Raw genomic sequence first — 17938 nt, 5'->3', positions numbered from 1 at the left:
ACTAGAATGTGCACAGTGGTTCTTGTAAGGTTTTGCATAAAATATGATACTTCTATATTTTTTTTAGATCCATGTCAAACTGGTTGCCTACAAAATAACGATAAATAATTATTATTATTAGGTAAATGATAAGAAGAGATCTAGAATGTGCACAGTGGTTCTTGTAAGGTTTTGCATAAAATATGATACTTCTATATTCTTTTTAGATCCATGTCAAACTGGTTGCCTACAAAATAACGATAAATAATTATTATTATTAGGTAAATGATAAGAAGAGATCGATCTCTCCCCATTTGGAGCGCATTTGGGCAACATCCGGGTTATATTGGTATGTTGGTTTGCATCCCGAGTTGACCACGTGGCAAGTGACTTAAAAAAAATAGGCAAAGACAATATAGAACTATTAAAAATACCAAATCTACAATGCGCACCTATTTAAATGCATTTCAGTGTGCACTAATCCTAGCCACACGTTTTGAATCTGTAATCAGAAAATAATTAAAATATAAATAGGACAAAATCGGTATAAAACCTTTTAACTTGAACACCTAGTTAGACCCATGGTGGCTTCCATCTTTTTATCTTCTTTTCAAAACCAATATTGAGACTAAAATCTTCAAAACTTTCCCACTTTCTAAACCCCTTTTAATACTACTAGGTAGATTACAGTCGTTTTTTTTCTATGAAAACCCTTTAGCAATAGCATCATGTCAAAAACTTTAGTTGATCGAACTCCCGTTCGCAGCCGTCGGTTCGTTTTTTAGTTCTTCTTGGGTTGGGATGATAGTGTTGAACTTTGGATAATTGAAACCCTATTAGATAAGTTTATACTTGTCCTATGAATTGTTTAGGGGTTGGATAGACTTGAAGACTTGTCCAATGCACGGTATTGATGCAAGGAATACTTTCTATTCAAGAAATGCTACAATTCTTAGCAAGCCCTCAGTTGCCTCAGTGAACTATGTCAACAGTAATAGGTTTTGTTAAGCTTCAATAATTGTGACAAACTTTTTTACTTTATTAATAAGCACCATCTAACTAACTTCTTGACTATATTTGCGTATTACCCTAAACATGACGACCCAGATGGAACTTACCAAAGTAGAACACAAACAGCTAACAAAGTGTGTCTGCAGATATAAATCTCGTTTTAAAATTTAATAATTATTAGTCAGTTGTCCTACCTCTAATTAGCATCTCTGGACCTACATCAGTGATCAGTGTATAAATAATTTTTTTTTTCTTTTCAATGTCTTTGTGCGTGTCAAAGGTTACATTGAAACACAGATATCAATGCAACTAACCTCCAATTTTTCTGCACAGCTTCTCTCCTCGTCAGCAATAAAACTTTGTGCCTCAATTGTTTTTCTTTCCAACTCATCTTGAAAAGCTTTCTTCTGCCTTTCATGCTCTGCGATGAGTTTGTCCAGTTGAATATAAAGCTTTCTTGACAAACTTTTGTAATCAAACTCCTCCTTTATTTTCACCATATTCTTAACCTTCATTGCCTACAAGAATCGGAAGCTTCAGCATCAATAAACAGTATTGAACATCTACATATAAAGTATGAAGAATCAAACCCCAGCAGAAGCAAAGTAATTCCTCAATGTAAGACAAACTACAAATGCAATTAAAAAATTGCACAAAATAAAAGCAAGAGTTCAACTGTAAGGAACAGGATGGTGCAAAATAAGAGCCAACATGTTCTGGTCTGAGAATTCTATAATTATAAAGGATAAATGAAGACAAGATAATGCAGTATATATACCATACTTCGTCAACAATCACAAAGTTTATTTTATTCAACCTAAAATTCGCAATTTCCAGTGAAATTCAAATTATAAGCATCCTGCACATACATACCCTTTGTCCAAACATTATGGTACTCGATGTCTCCCCTCGATGACGTGGTGATGGACCAAGAGTAACAATTAGCGATGTCCTTCCCATACCTGTTACATTTTAACAATTTTTAGGTACTCGTCTGCACATTGGAAACATATATAAGCTTCTATTTATGTGTATTAAGTGTTTGTGAGTTGTGACATGAGTGGTACCCATGGTGGCTGAGGACTGAGGCACAAGGAATATCAGAGGCCACGCCAACATTACTATTATAAGAATTTTGAGGGATAATAAATTGCTGGAAACAGTATATCTACGTAATAGGGAAAAATAAGTAAATAAAAATGTCTCACCCCGAAATGAACCTTTAAGCAACCTTGTATGCTTCGAGTCGCGGACTGGTACATGCGAACTGTTTCAGCAAGTGCATTTATGCATTTCCCTAACGCAGTTAGCGATAGATTTATTGACTTAGCTTCTTCCAGTGTTTTTCCCTCACTTCCTGCCAAGATAAAACCAAGTAATCAACATAAAATGATGGGGATGTTAGGCCAGAACCTCATAGGAAGGAAAAAATGTATTCATATTTATCATATTCCTTTTCTTACATCTTTTGTCAACTGATAGCACTAAAACAGTATTTTAATTCGTCTTTACCGATTTTCATAATTCAGACAACAAGCATGATGTACATATACATGATTCCTGATCAGGAGCTCTGATAAGTCGAGCAACCGTGAAGTGAAGTCAGATGTGCCTCTAGTGTTATAATAGACAGTTGGTATGAATGAGATATATATATTCGAATTTGTACAGAGAAGTTTTTTCATACTCCATTCATGCTCAAAATGCACTTAAAAAGAGTGACGGTTGCCATTCAGGTGTACACAAGTCATGTTAATGCAAGAGCACATTCAGGTGTTCTGTGACAGCATGTCAATTGTAAGAGTCCCATTGATCCTCTCCCTAGAAATACAAACAATTTCCCCAAAAATGAGACACAACTCCATACTTTTCCACCAGTAAGCTCCTCCTTGTTGAAGACTGAAGAGTAGATTATGCTCAAATTTTGTTTTATTGTTCACAGTAATATCCACAATGGTTTTTTTTTTTTGCACACAATTAGAGATATTGTATTAAAATAATAAAGAATGTTACATGGCAATAGGAGAGCTTACAACTTGACAAAAACTAGGTCTAGTTAAAACGGAAGTAAGGCATGTTTGGAGTTTCTAATCTTGTGATATAGCTTGGTCTAGTAGAACTCCATAGCCTCTCTCCTTGGTTCATAGTTGCTCCCTTCTTCGCTGCTAAGTCCGCACCAAAATTGGCTTCTCGGTATGTGTGGGACAATCTCCAAAAAAGAAGATTTCGGGCCATCTTGCTTTGAGTATCCAAGGAGAATTGTCCCTACTAAGAGCCATGACAGCAGCTATTGAGTCGCTTTCGATCCATAGATGTAACCATCCCTTTGATACTTTGATACTGATGTTACAATGGCAGAGCATTCCGAAACAAAAATTGTGGTGATTCCAAAACCCTAATCCACAAGGGCCTACTACCCTACGTCCATAGGGTGCGTGTGGGGCAGTTGCATCCCTGAGATTAGAAAAGCTCCACTACCACATAACCAATTTTCTAGAAAAAGCTTCAAACTATAAGGACACCCCCAAAATTTTTTTAGCAAATTTCTACTATCGCACCTCAAAATTTTCACAACTATAGTGAAAATATAATTAACAAAAAAAAAATAGTATAAAAAAAAAACTAATAAAAAACATTCCAATAAACCAACCTATTTTTGTTTATTTCTCTTTTTGACTTTACAAAATTATCATTTATAATTTATTTTGAGTCCAAAACTATTAAAGAGGGACAAATATGTCTTTGAAGATTTGATGGGTTAATGAGATTAAAACAAATAGCCAAAGGCCCAAAGCCCAACCAGTCAGTTTGTATAATTATAATCACCCATAACAAACCCGTAAACTCTTCCTCATTTCTTTCACTCTTAATTATTAAACAAACGTCAGATTTCAAACAAAAAACAAAAAACAAATTCATAAATGACTTATGGCGCCGCTTGTTCCACACTTGTCATAATTATTTGTAAAACTCGTTATCATTATCAATAAAATTTTCACTTAAAAAAAAACAAAAAACAAAAAACAAAACAAAACAAAGTAATTTTTTACTTTCAATGTTAATCTTTTATAGTTTTCTCCACATGATAGTAGGGTTATATAGACTTATAGTATTATAGGAAGTTAACAATTTGTTGAATTGTTGTAGATTTGTGGACTAGATTATGTAGACATATATAGACATAACGATTGTCATAATTATTTATAAAACTCGTTATCATTATCAATAAAATTTTCACTTTAAAAAAACAAAAAATATAAATATAACAAAACAAAATAAAACAATATAATTTTTTACTTTCAATGTTAATATTTTATAGTTTTCTCTACATAATAGTAGGGTTATATAGACTTGTAGTATTATAGGAAGTTAACAATTTGTTGAATTTTTGTAGACATGTGGACTAGATTATGTAGATATTTATAGACATAGTAGTATAAATTAATTGCTTAAGTGCTTAAGTAGTTAACTTTGTCAGTCAATATTAAATTTTTATTAGTCAACGCACTTTAGTTTTGTGAATTGAAATAAATGCACAATTTTGTTGATATTCATTGTTTAGACCTTCTGACAAAAATAAAAAATAAAAAATTGCATATTTTTTTTTTTTTTTGGGGTGGGTGGGGGGTGTGCACATAATCTCGCACCCCATGGTTTAGAATCCTAGCTTCGTCCCTGTCTTTGTCCCTCCTTCCAAATTCAAAAACTTAATATGGATTACGAGAGAAGGATAGTCAATATATATCGCTTACAAGAAAGAGATTAACATATATTGAAGTTTAGATGTAAAAGTTTAGGTCGACACCTAACTTCTCCATCCACTCTGAACCCGCTAGATCCACCAGAAAGAGCTTCCCTTTCCGTACAAGAGGTGCCTTAGATCTTTTGAACATACAGGGATCAATACCATTTTCACCTGAAAAAACAGTTTCATTTTGCTCAACAGACCTCTTGACATGTACATGTTCAAAAAAGTAACACCAGTTAATATTCCTCTAAAAGAATAAATAAAATAAGAATCCGTTCAACACTTATGACGCAAACTATACAACAAGTCAAGAATATCATACTTTACCATCATGATAGCATGACTTCGAGATGAGTCTGTACTCATTTGTGTTGTGGTAGATAATCATTTTGCTTGCCCAATTCGTAACACCTTTAAAAAACTATGCTGGTCTCTGATTTCAACTAGAGTTGCTTCAGGCATTGATATTTCTCCAGTTTTTGGATCTTCAACAATACGGATATTGGTGTTTCTAGGCTTAAAGAGGTCGCGAATGGTCTCTATATGTAACTGGCTAACAGATGTATGAATAAAAAATGTAAGAGAGAAGACTAGCAACATAACACATGGACTATAAAGTCAACGTACAAAAATCAAATAACCAAAAATTGCAAAAGAATTTATAACAGAGATGAGCAAACGAGCAACAACATAACTGTGATATGCAATTTACTACTTTGTACAAGCTTAACCTACAAGTATGCGACTGAAACAGAACTAGTCTCTGGAGAAATATTTGCAAGAATATCCACCATCGAACGGACCATAATGCCTTTAACTTCAGTGTCCTTCTCTGTAGGTTGTCCAAGAGTGTAGGTCTTCCATGTGCCAGTCTGTCCATAAGCCATGTCGGTTCCATGGCAACCTTCCAGCACGCTCTACATAAAACTAATTCATCAACTCTGGATGTGTGCTTACTAAGTGATGCTCTTGAGAACTAGTTGCTAACTCATGATCTACATCGTACTCATTATCAATAAAATTTTCATTATCAATAAAATTTTCACAAAAAACAAAAAACAAAAAACAAAACAAAACAAAGTAATTTTTTACTTTCAATGTTAATCTTTTATAGTTTTCTCCACATGATAGTAGGGTTATATAGACTTATAATATTATAGGAAGTTAACAATTTGTTGAATTGTTGTAGACTTGTGGACTAGATTATGTAGACATTTATAGACATAACAATTGTCATAATTATTTATAAAACTCGTTATCATTATCAATAAAATTTTCACTTTAAAAAAACAAAAAATATAAATATAACAAAACAAAACAAAACAAAACAAGATAATTTTTTACTTTTAATGTTAATATTTTATAGTTTTCTCTACATAATAGTAGGATTATATAGACTTGTAGTATTATAGGAAGTTAACAATTTGTTGAATTGTTGTAGACATGTGGACTAGATTATGTAGATATTTATAGACATAGTAGTATAAATTAATTGCTTAAGTGCTTAAGTAGTTAACTTTGTCAGTCAATATTAAATTTTTATTAGTCAACGCAGTTTAGTTTTGTGAATTGAAATAAATACACAATTTTGTTGATAATTTGTGGTAGGTGTGAGTGTGATGCCAAATAACATTTTAATTTATGCAAGACTAAATAGGTTAATTAATGTTGTATCTTATTCACCTTAGTTATAATATTACAAAAAAGTGAAAAAGAAAAATGTAATAAGTACACATTTGCTTCTATGCAATCTAAGATTTGTCAACTATGAATTCTCTTAATCAGCCTTTGTTCTAATCCAAATTTTGTAAGGTTCAAAAAGGAAAAATTGTGGATTTGACTCCTTTTGAAATGGATTTTTTTTCTTGGATTTACTTTTATTATATTTATCTTGTTATTGCTCTTTTCCTTGTTATTTTTAAGTCTTCTTTATTCATATGTAAAAAAAAAAAAACATCTATATGGATTTCAACATATCTATAGTTTTATTTTGTTGATGTAAAAGTTTTTTTTTTAGTTTATGTGATGGTTTTAGTGGATCATCTAACTATTGAAATGACTCATCCATATCATTTCAATATATTTTTATAAGTTTTTGATGATCCCAAATAGTTAAAATCATACATAACTACAATATTATCATTTGATAACTAATAGAAGCATTTGTGAATTTGATTTTTATTGCTTTTTTTGTTTGAGACACTACAGAGGATCAATACCATTTATTATAGATCACCTTGATTAATCAACGGAAATCGGAAGCTTGATGCAAAGCACTCACGTCCCAAAGCACCATTTTGGAAAACAAAAGTCCGATGCAAAATAATTGAATCAATCTCAAATCAAGCATGTACATGTTCAAAAAAAGCTTGAATAATACTTAATATTCCTTCTAAAATCCATAAACCAAAATAATGTAACAAAATATCAAGTCTTTTTCATACACATTGTCCATTTGAAGTTTTGGAGCAAACTAAACCAAATGCATTTGTTTTCTCATGATTTTACCATGTTTCAAGAACATTATTGTTTGAATTTTACCCCATGATGATAATTATAGCACAAATTCCAATTGTATCATGACTTTCTTCTAATGGCAGATATCAAGTCTTTTTTCATACACATTGTCTATTTGAAGTTTTGGAGCAAACTAAACCACTAATGCATTTGAATTCTCATGATTTTTTACCATGTTTCTTGAAGAACATTATTGTTTGAATTGTACAATGAGGTGCTTTATAAAAATTCCAATTGTATAATGACTTTCTTCTAATGGCGGATGTCTCTTAAAAAACATAAAGATGGAATTTCAAACAAGATCGTTGCTTCGACATAGATAGTCTTATTGATAATCCAAACTCACTCACTCTCTCTCTAAAAAAGTTTGGATCTTCAACAATATGGATATTGGTGTTTCTAGCAGTTCAACTCAATCTGAAGGATGAAAGACTTCTAATTTATATTTTTAAATAATATTATTAAATGGTATCCGTTCGTAGATTGCATAGGTTGCATAACTATTAAACTAATAGAAATTAAGTAACAATCATAGTAATTTACTTCAAATTTTAATTATGCTGAAATATTTAAAAAATCATTCATCTGCCATGGTAATGTCATCAAAGGCTTCATCTTGATTAATTGTTTTTGAGTATCAGAAAAAAAAAACAATTAATGTTGATTATCAAGAAAAGATTTATTGTCTTTCAAAAATATGACTTTTGGATAAGGGTGATTCTATCCATATGAATGAAAATGTTTAAAATTGTGTTGTTTGAATTTTTTTTCGTACATACTAATGGATTTTGCTTAGTGCTCTATGTTTGTAACTTTGTTTAATAGCCATAACAAATTATTGACACTAGAAACTTTGGTTAATTAATTTACTGTATGTATGAGTTTCAATATAGTTTGGAAATAAATTTTTTAATATATAATAATAAAATGAAAAAAATTATATAAAAACGTCCCGTTCAACGGGTCCAAATATCTAGTTTTCCTATAACAAAGACGAGACTACGAGATGACGAGATTTTATCAAACCGTCGAATGGGTTGGAAATTGAAATTTCGGCGACAGTGTGTATGAAAAAAATTGAGTTATCTCGGGCTAGTTCCCGCTATATTATTTGCTAAACATTTAAAACTCATCCGCTAGATATCAAAGAGGGGGAATTCAAAGTTTATACCCGCTTAACTCAAAATTTCAATAGATCTGACTTTTGAGAAAGGGAAAACTTCAAACTCTATTCTTCTTGCACAAAATAGAAATAGAGAGAGAGAAAATGTCTTGAACAATTTCGACTCTCGTTTCTTCGCTGAAGCTGCTGCTTATTTTGCTTCTCGTTCAGGTAATCAATCACTCCATCCTCTTAACCGGAAAAAAACTCCTTCATTCGGTTTCTTTTTCGATCCATCCGATATCCACTGTTTTATTCTGGTATTTTTCTCTATCAGTTCTTCACTTCAGCTTTTATTATGGTTTTATATCTATCGTTTTAACATTCCCTGTTTCTCGAGCTAGAGGTAATTTAATTTGTATGTATTCATTTTATAGTTGTTAGTTTTTAGCTATTAAGGAAGATCTTCATCTTCCTTAATTTGTATGTTTAATTTAAACAGACCTAGATCTTCATTAGTTATGCTATTAAGGAAGATTGCTTTAATGCAAGACATGATCGATATGATCGAGTGGCTAAGGAGGATGACACAGAATTAGTCAGCCACCTTTCGAAAGAAGTTGCCCTTTCCCAACCAAAGTCTTTTGTGAAATCTTCGAAACCGTGGTTTAAAGTGATCGTTTGTAGCTCGACCCGAAGATAGGTTGACACCGAGGTAATTTGAGGAAGTGAGTGGTACAGGGAATTTTTAGGATTCTGTAAAGTTTTTGCAAATCTAGGATGGAGTTTGTTGTGATGTATAAGATGAGACTTGGCACAGTTGTTTGCTTGACCAGAAGCACTGCAACATACACGATACATCGAATGTGTCCTAGAGGTTGAGTACTTGTTGTCCTGTTGTATGTCTTCCTCACTAAATAAAAATGCTAACACTGCTTTTTGCTTTATATTTTAGTTTGATAATTTAGTAAAAGCACAGTTTCTCAAAAACAAAATGAGTAATTTATTAATTAATGTATTGTTAATGGTGTACTGCGTACTTTAGCATTTTTGTGAGACTTTTAATACCCAATTAGAACCCAAGTTAATGAATTTGAGTGTACAATCTAGGATTTAGCTAGAAGTCAGTTTATAGTTTATATAGATGTAGTTGTTTATTTTTTTTAGTAATAAGTGTTTGGTACTACATGTACGTGCTCCACACAGTTGGGAGCAGAAAATGCAATGTCAGATGCACAATTGACATCATATCCACCATAGTTAATTCTCAAAATATGGCAGGAAAACAATTAATAATCAATTTAACTGAAAATAAGTAAAAGAAAATTTGTGATTAATGTTTTTCCAAGAGAGATTTGTTTCATGGGATTTAATCAATTTCGAGATAAGTATATAGTCGACAGAAGAACTCTTACTGGTTACTGGATGAGATATCACTGTAAGTGGAAAACCGAAACTAGGCCTTCTAAACAGGAACTAACATGTTAAAGCTAAGTTACACATTCTATTGGGGATCAGAAATGACTTGGGAATGGAGAGCAAAATGAAAGAGAGAAGTTGAAGAATTCAATTGGCTACCTTGCTGCCTTTACCGATTTATAGGCATTATTCCTAAAAATAGTGAGAAACGCGACTGGGTGAAAGTTGTAACAGCAGGAGATAGTCATTTTAGTTGTGATGTTGTAAAGGAATTTATAGAAAATTAGATGACAAATTGTGGGACTAGGTTCGTTTTTATGGAATGAATTCGAAAAGTGGCTCAGAAACACGTCAATGGAAGCCATTATTTTAAGTACATTAGCCCATTTTAGGCATTTGTTAAATTATATGTCTGTTCACAAAGGCTTTTGATTTCACACAGCCTTGCCTGGTTCCTGATTTGACAAGGCTTGGAGATCTTCTCAAGGTGAGTATCAATGCTAGATTTGTAGGCCTCATTTTCGAATTGCCAAACTATTTTTTTTGTTTTTTTGTTTAACTTCCCCCAATAAAGAATCAAGTAGAAGCAAATTTTAAGTAGTAGCTAATCCATAACCCCAAAGTCCCAATCACGGACTTGGTATTCTCGGTTGTTTTTTAGAAATGTTGGGACAGTTACCGTAAAAGAGATGGCTGAAGATAGAATCAGTGCTCTAATCCATTGCCATCTTCTCTTCCAGCTTTCTTTGAAATAGACGGAGATATATCTGGGTATCTAATCTTTATATTAACCTGAAGCATAATAAGGACGATAACGATTTGTGGCAGGTGTAGATGATGTTGTTGATGATAAGTACTAGCAAGAAGCAAGAGAAAAAATATATGGCTATTTTTCACAACGAATCTTTCTATAAATTTCTCCCACAAGGCACACAACGTTGTTTGCATTCGCGTCTGTGAACAGAAATTCCATCTGTCAAAATGAGCACAACACTCTTTTCTATGCAGATCGATTTACAGATCAGAGTGAATTGTCATCACATAAGAAATTTCTGCATGATGAAAGTAATTGTACTGTAGAAGTGGAGGCAAAGTTGTGCATTTGCTTCGATTTTGATTATGGTAGTAAAAGCAGTAAAATGAGGTATTTGAGTTCTGTTTTCCCAGCAAAGTTGTGCAGTTTGATTGAACACTCAAGACATTAGTTTTCTACTTTGGCAGAGCTCCAAATGGGATGAAGAGTGGTTGGGTCATGCATGAATTCCGCCTTGAGAATCTGCATATGCCTCCCAAGGTATGATTTTCCGTTGTTTCTTTTCCGTTTTTGTATGTATACATCAAACACTGCACAAGAGATACTAAGCATGCAGTGTGCTATGTTTGTGAATGCACATTGGGATCTTGCTTTTCTACTTTCTAATACAAATGTATACACTGACAGGAAGAGTGGGTGCTATGTAGAGTCTTTCACAAAGGCAAGGAAGACCTGAGCTCAAAAGAGTGGGTGCTAGAATATGACATGACGATGCAATAATAGGTACCTCTTCTCCAAATTATTCTTCGTCTCCTCCTGTGGACAAAGTGATGCCAGCTGGATCTCAGCAGACCAACTGAGTCCCACAATGCTTATATCGTATTTTTGTTTTTATATCCTTAAAAGGATGTTGCCCATTGCCCTTAATTAACTAGTCACATTTGTTAAGGTCAGATCAAACTAAGTAATAAGAAAAGTTGAATAAAAACGTATGGGAACGTCTTGAGTGCATTCCGGTTAAATTGGCACTCGGGCCAATATTACAGCATTGCACCAATAGGTGTTGCAATCCTAAGCACATTTTCCTCCATACCAGGGTCCCATTAATAACATTAATATAGGTCTTAAATGCTGATGATGCCAAAGTAGTGACTGAAATTATTATGGGTTTATGAATGTAGGACAGAGAGAGAGACAACAGTGTATTGAGAATTGTGAGTGAATTCTGTTATATTACAAATTGGGTGAGAGAGCTGTTGACGCCAATACATTACATGACAAGAAAGAAGTAGTAGCAGCAGGCAAACAGGAGCTGGAGCACTCCAGCAGAAACAGCAGCACGCAACAGAAGGTGGTAGCAGGTGGAAGAAACCTTGCGGCAGCAGTCAGTTGGGGCATCTTTGGTGGCAGCACAAGGGAGCAGGGGAGTCCCGAACATTCCTGAAGTTTCTAAGTTGAGCGCTTGAAATCCCTTCAGGTAAGATATGCCCCCTCTACCACCTTCCACTAACCGCCATTCCTAAGTCTTGGTTACTGACAAATCTAGGGAGTTTTATGTTGCAACTGAGCACTTGGGGGCTGCATTGTATGTCAATTTGAGGCCGGATTTCTTTGTTGTTGAGTTCTTTTCAATCAAACAAGTGGTGAGTGACTTTGTGGTGGGATAGTTGTTTAAGTTTAGTCCCACATTGGAGAGAAAAGACTAATGAGTAGTGTTTATAAGGCAAAGTCCCCTAATAAGGGTGTGGCCCCATTGTTTAAGGATGACTCACACATAACGAATCATGGTTTTAGCTATCCCCCTCCTTCCTTAGGCAGGTAGGTGATCAAGTATGGCAGACGGCGAGCTGAGGATATATATAAAATGAGCCCTCCTTTTAGACCACACCATCGGTAATTGATATCTAGAAGACGCAAAGACGAAGACGCAACATCCTTTTTGTTATCGGCTTCTCTATAGGTTTCGAGGAAGCAAGGCTTAGAATGTATTTTGTTTCCTTATTGTTAGGACAAAGCAGGAGCTTCCTTTCCTTGCCTGGTAGTTGAGTAAGGTTTCTCGGCTTCCTTTCTATTGAGTTGTTTCTTTTTTAGTTGTTCCAAGGGTTGATAAGGAAGAGTAAAGCGAAGGAAGGATAAGAATAGATTAGCTGGTAGCTCTTTCTCTCTGGAGAGTTGTATGTAAGGTTGTTTCTAGAATGAAATAGCTGAGGCAATCTCCTAAGCCATAAGAGAGGAGGATAGAGTTAGCATTGATTGGGAAGGAAGGAAGGAAAGACGGAACTAGTAATCCATTGAAGAGGAGCTTACCCTAGATAAGTAAAATGGAGGGAATTGGATATCTCTCCTCAACTCTTGGCTAGAAGCCATGAATGCCAATAGAAGAGAAGATGAAATGACTTATCCTAGCTACCTATTACCTTACTACATGAAGGAAAAATCTCAAAGGCAAAAGCCTAACTACTATTAATGCTAGAAAGCTAAAGGGCTTACCGACTGGGATAACTATGAAGGGCGGAGTTAGCGGGCTTCGAGGGAAGCTGCTTACTAATGGATAGGCACGAAAGGCCCGGTATTTTGTTCCTAGGTCTCCATTTGGTAGGCAATGAAGAGGTAGAAGCAGGAGATGAAGCAATGAGTTGCTGACAGACAGGATAGGAAAGCCTTAGAGAGAAGACGGTTGGGCGATTGCGATTACTTAGAAAATAAGTCTGAAAAAGAATCTGATACTCTAGCTCGTAGCGATCCCATAGAAGAGGACTCACTCTAGTTAGGCCTTTAGCCAGGTTTAATCAGTCTCTGTTTTAGCCGAAAGGAGCACATTAGATTACAAAAGAAGTAGTTGACAAAGAGCGGTTGAATTTGACAGGTTCCAAGCTATGTTAACAGCGAGTTAACTAGGAGTAGTTGTTGGTTAATGTTTACTTTCCTAGGTCCCGGACTAGGAAAGGACTAGGTAGGGGCTATTTCTTGGTTACTCTTTGACGGTAGCGTGCTTTAGTAGCAGCTCTGTCTCTCCTTCATTTGAATCTGTAATGTAATGCTGTTTACCTTGTGATGAGGTCCCAGCGACCTGAGGCCTCCAACAAGTACACCTAAAGTCCCTTTCACATTAGGCAGCGTTTGATATGTATGACTGGCTGGATGCACGCGGTTTGGACACTGAGACACACAATTGAATATTCTGTTTTGTTTGTCCGAGTTACTTAATTTACTGTGTTCTTGTGGTTGCTGATTTTCCTGATTCGACAAGAAAAAATTGTATATTGTAACTGAAATTAACGAATTTGTGTGATCTCTACGTTTTGTGCAGTATTCTGTGTATGAGATCCTCTGTGGGTTGAAATACACACACTGAGGCAATGTTCTCCACAGGGACTTAAAGCCTAGCAATCTCCTCTGGAATGGCAATTGTGATCTGAAGATATGCGATTTGAGAGTCGGCCGTATCAGGTCTGAAAGTGATTTGATGAGAGAATATGTGGTGAGAAGATGGTATCGGGCAGCTGAAGTGTTACTGAAGTGATCTGAATACAGTGCAGCTATGGATGTACGGTCTGTAGGCTGCATTTTGATGGAATTAATGGAGCGGAAAGCGTTATTTCCCCGGAGAGAGCATGTGCAGCAGCTCGGATTACTAATGGAGGTAAACAATTTGATTATGGGTGTTATGCATTGGAGCTAGTGAGGTTTTTGGTTGAACAACGTTTGATATCCTATATTCTGGGTACATCATATGTTTCAGGTTTCGTTAATGTTTTTTGCAACACTACCTAGCTACACTTTCTGCTCGGACCCTTTATCAGTGATGAAGTAGTGGTAAACCGGTAATACCTCAAATTTAAGAAACGTAGAGGGAAAACAAGATAATAGTCTTTATGACACTACATTAGGGAAGAGGCGACAATGAGTTTCTGAAAGCACTCGGTAATGTTATACTGGGACGATACCAAGTGGAAAAAGTTTGGAATTGGCATTTGCCTCGTTATGTTGCTCCACTGTTGTGACTGTCACGTACTGGTGCTGAGTGCTGTAATGTGGTGGCACATTACAGTCTCCTTTTTCCCTGTTCACCACTCAAGTTTGTAATTTTTGGTATTGGAAAAGCACGTTACATACCCACATGGGAGTAGAAGAGCGATTCTGATTGTTTGTTTACTCCTTTAGTACAGTGGAGGCACGATTATGAAGAAAAGCAGAGGAAGAAAAAATGAGACAAGAAAGTTATATTTAGTTCCCAGTTTGAAATTAAATGAGGAAATTAAAGTAATATATGGCCCAGTGAGGAAAAAAAAAAAAAAAAAAAAAAGCTTTTGTTTGGATTTGTAAATGGCTAAACGCCTTATGAAAAGTCAGAGAATGGGTTGTCTTCCTGAACACGAGGTTAGACTAAGAGACACGTTTTATTTATATAAAATTGGTTTACATCAAAAGAAATACAGGAATAACAACTCGTACTCTGTAACTAAGTCTAATGATAAGTCTAAAGACTAAGTGATAGAGCGTGTGGTATCCCACATGCTATTACGCCTACAGTTAAGATTTGTAGCGTTGAATGTCTTAATACATGATTTTACATATATATGGAAGACGTTTGATGTGTGCATGCGTGTAGTGTTTACGCAGTAATTGGTGTATTACAGGGCAGCTCCCTACTGAGGCTGACCTAGAATGTATGAACGAAAATGCAAAGAGATACAGTGAACAAGTTCCTGGCCACAAGCGGCAATTGTTTAGTGAGAGATTCCCACACGTCCATCCTGCAGCTGTTGATCCGGTTGAGAAGATGTTGACATTCGGTTCGATTTTGATTATGGTAGTAAAAGCAGTAACACAGGAAATGAGGTATTTGAGTTGTGTTTTCCCAACAAAGTCGTGCAGTTATGGTTTAGGGTTTATGTATCTATGTGTGTATTGTTCTCTGTGGCTGCAGTTGAAGAAGCAGTAGCACATGTGTAGCTAGCGTCCCTGCACGACATTTTGAAGCTGTGTGCTCGACACCCTTGAGCTCTGACTCTGAGCAGCATGCATTGTCTTGGGAACAGATTAAGGAGTTAATTTAGCAGGAAGCAGTGGCATATAACCCGGAGTATGAGGAGCAGTGAGTTTTTCCGTATTGAGAAGTAGAGCTTCGGCAGTCTGCCTAGAAAAGGCGATGCTCCATCCCATTTTGTTTGATGTAAGTTTAAGAGAAGGTGTTTTGGTTTTTTAACGATGCGCGTGCTTCCTTTAACTTGCTTATTCACATTTTTTTTAGACGGTTAAACCAGGAATGACGTTTACTTGCAGAGTGTGGGAAATGTATTCTCTCAATAAAGAGCCCTGGAGGTAAAATTAACAGAGGTGTATTTGGTCCTGTGGAGAAGACTATTATTAGTATGCTGTGGTTCGCATATGGGATACTGAGGTAAGTAGCTGTATCACATTAACATTCGCGACTATATTTGGAGAATAGTTTTGATTTTGCACTTCATTTTTGGTTTTTGAGTTGTTTTTATTGGTTTTTCAGTGTTTTTTTATTGGGTGAAGGGGGGCGGGGTCAACCTTGCAATTGGTTGTTTGCCACTTAGTTGTTTTGCCATTTGGCACTTAGTTTTGGAAGAAGAAATAGAAAATTTGATCTCGTCACACCCAATTAGCTTGATACTGTATTCACTTGTTTGCATTTGAGTTCCAATGCCTTAGTTACCTCTTCGCAGTACCTGGTGTACTTTTCCAGCATGGTGCTGCACTATACAAATTTAGTTGGTAGTCATTCAGCACTGTTGTCGTATAAAAATGTCCAGAAGGTTATTCAGATTTCAGAAAGGTTTACTTACCAGGCAAGTAGACTTGATGATAGTATCACTGTCGTATTCAGATATCTGTGTGTCTTCCAATACGGACATTAAAACATCCATGAAGTCCTGCTCCCTATTCAGTTCACCGGTTTGTCTCATCCGTTTATGCTCTTCCAGCCATCTGTGAAAAACAGAATCAAGTTTTTTTGCTGTGTTCTTCATCTCTTTCTTGTAACCTTGCAAGTCGAGCCAACTTAGATACGGAAGTGCGTCTTCGATGACGAATAGCCCCAACAGCCTAAGGAAATCTCTCATTCCCTTTTGACATGTCCTTGCTTCTGTCTCATCACAAGAAGACACTGAAGCAGAGTATCTCTTTCCCGCAATCATCCTTAGAATCACACTGAGGGTCAAGTCTCCAAACCATTGCTTCATGTCTACTAAGACTGGACCTTTTGCCTTATCACGATTCTTCCACACCTTGTATAGTTCTTGGATAGATGTATTGATTTCAGAGTTCCTAACATGCTTTAGTAGTTCGAGTCTGCGATTTGAGAGGAGTTCCGACACGGTTATTTTGCGTAGTTCCACCCAATACTGTCCATAAGGAGCCATGCCAAACACGACATAATCACAGCCCAGGATCTTTGATGCCGTATCATTAGTAATGAAGCACTCCTTTACGATATCCGAATTACTCACCACTAATGCATGATTAACACCAATACGTATCTTAAAGATTGGGCCACACTTATCAGCTAAGTGCTCCAACTGATTATCTACCAAAAACTGAAGTGCTGCCCTGTAATTGGTAGTTTTGTTTGTTTTTCACTTCTTTTTGGGTGGTTGGGTGAAGCCAGGACAAAAATATCGCCGATATATATTATATATCGCTGATATATATCGGTATTTTGGTACACCGACATTGATATTTCCGATATATATCCACGGAATATAGAACTTTTTTTTTCTTGATATATATCGGAATTTTTGATATAAAACTTTATATCGCCGATATAATCGATATATATCGGTTGACTTTTTGACCATTTTTTAATATAAATCTGACATTTCCAATATATCCGATATTTTAAATAGTTTGGAGTGGTCACAAAAAAAATTGGATATATTCGATATATATCGGTTTTTGGATACAGTGATATATTTATCGATATCGATATTTTGGGCCTTGAGTCAGAGATAGGTCTAGCGGTATGCCGCCACATTTGATGCACGCATACGGAAGGCCCAAAATATCGATATCGGTTAATATATCGGTGTACCCAAAAACCAATTTATATTGGATATATCCGTTTTTTTTTGTGACTAGTCCAAAGTCTAAACTATCGGATATATCGGTGGACATAATAACAACACTTATTTATCAAGAAAACCATAAAAAAATATTAACAAATAATTAACCACAATGTTATAATCTAATGTACGCAAAGTCTCAAATTACAAAATAAGATAAATAAGTTACATTAAGTCATCAATACATAAACGAGTGACGTGGCTGGTTAACTTGTATACCCGATTTTTGAATTCTAAGTGCTTCACAATACCCTATCCAAGTGTATACAGAGTTATATCCACTGTTGAGAAATTGTCGAACATGCCACTCATATTTT

General features: G+C 35.3%; 1 long non-coding RNA gene and 1 pseudogene across 1 annotated transcript; one reads left to right on the top strand and one right to left on the bottom strand.

Annotated features, from left to right (window-relative positions):
- The first annotated feature begins 13844 nt into the window (after positions 1-13844).
- LOC147473385 (uncharacterized) lies at positions 13845-16134 on the top strand. Its single transcript, XR_015210468.1, has 4 exons — positions 13845-14173; positions 15171-15372; positions 15461-15706; positions 15817-16134. It is a non-coding gene; the product is annotated as an uncharacterized LOC147473385 (long non-coding RNA).
- Positions 16135-16162: 28 nt separating this feature from the next.
- On the bottom strand, positions 16163-16922 carry LOC147473384 (strychnine-10-hydroxylase pseudogene; annotated as a pseudogene).
- Between the last annotated feature and the right edge of the window lie 1016 nt (positions 16923-17938).

Source organism: Coptis chinensis, unplaced genomic scaffold (genome assembly GCF_015680905.1).
Source record: "Coptis chinensis isolate HL-2020 unplaced genomic scaffold, ASM1568090v1 utg2617_pilon_pilon, whole genome shotgun sequence".
NCBI lineage: Eukaryota > Viridiplantae > Streptophyta > Magnoliopsida > Ranunculales > Ranunculaceae > Coptis > Coptis chinensis.
This window is presented reverse-complemented; position numbering and strand designations above follow the sequence as displayed.